Here is a 1,619-nt window from a genome sequence, read left to right as displayed (position 1 = left end):
GTCTATGTGTATTAATAACCCCTCCTTATAATGGGTCTATGTCAGTGTGTATTAATAACCCCTCCTTATAATGGGTCTATGTCAGTGTGTATTAATAACCCCTCCTTATAATGGGTCTATCTGTAGTAATAACCCCTCCTTATAATGGATCTATGTGTATTAATAACCCCTCCTTATAATGGGTCTATGTGTATTAATAACCCCTCCTTATAATGGGTCTATGTCAGTGTGTATTAATAACCCCTCCTTATAATGGGTCTATGTGTATTAATAACCCCTCCTTATAATGGGTCTATGTGTATTAATAACCCCTCCTTATAATGGGTCTATGTGTATTAATAACCCCTCCTTATAATGGGTCTATGTGTATTAATAACCCCTCCTTATAATGGGTCTATGTGTATTAATAACCCCTCCTTATAATGGGTCTATGTGTATTAATAACCCCTCCTTATAATGGGTCTATGTGTATTAATAACCCCTCCTTATAATGGGTCTATGTCAGTGTGTATTAATAACCCCTCCTTATAATGGGTCTATGTGTATTAATAACCCCTCCATATAATGGGTCTATGTGTATTAATAACCCCTCCTTATAATGGGTCTATGTGTATTAATAACCCCTCCTTATAATGGGTCTATGTGTATTAATAACCCCTCCTTATAATGGGTCAGTGTGTATTAATAACCCCTCCTTATAATGGGTCTATGTGTATTAATAACCCCTCCTTATAATGGGTCTATGTGTATTAATAACCCCTCCTTATAATGGGTCTAGGTGTATTAATAACCCCTCCTTATAATGGGTCTATGTGTATTAATAACCCCTCCTTTTAATGGGTCTATGTGTATTAATAACCCCTCCTTATAATGGGTCTATGTGTATTAATAACCCCTCCTTATAATGGGTCTATGTCAGCGTGTATTAATAACCCCTCCTTATAATGGGTCTATGTGTATTAATAACCCCTCCTTATAATGGGTCTATGTGTATTAATAACCCCTCCTTATAATGGGTCTATGTGTATTAATAACCCCTCCTTATAATGGGTCTATGTGCATTAATAACCCCTCCTTATAATGGGTCTATGTGTATTAATAACCCCTCCTTATAATGGGTCTATGTGTATTAATAACCCCTCCTTATAATGGGTCTATGTGTATTAATAACCCCTCCTTATAATGGGTCTATGTGTATTAATAACCCCTCCTTATAATGGGTCTATGTGTATTAATAACCCCTCCTTATAATGGGTCTATGTGTAGTAATAACCCCTCCTTATAATGGGTCTATGTGTATTAATAACCCCTCCTTATAATCGGTCTATGTGTATTAATAACCCCTCCTTATAATGGGTCTATGTGTATTAATAACCCCTAATTATAATGGGTCTATGTGTATTAATAACCCCTCCTTATAATGGGTCTATGTCAGTGTGTATTAATAACCCCTCCTTATAATGGGTCAGTGTGTATTAATAACCCCTCCTTATAATGGGTCAGTGTGTATTAATAACCCCTCCTTATAATGGGTCTATGTGTATTAATAAAGACGTGGCAAAACACTTTTGACTTTATTTTCAATTTATTTTATTTTAATAGAATCTTATTTACACAGT

Source organism: Salmo salar, unplaced genomic scaffold (genome assembly GCF_905237065.1).
Source record: "Salmo salar unplaced genomic scaffold, Ssal_v3.1, whole genome shotgun sequence".
Classification (NCBI taxonomy): Eukaryota; Metazoa; Chordata; class Actinopteri; order Salmoniformes; family Salmonidae; genus Salmo; species Salmo salar.
Note: the sequence above shows the minus strand (reverse complement) of the source record.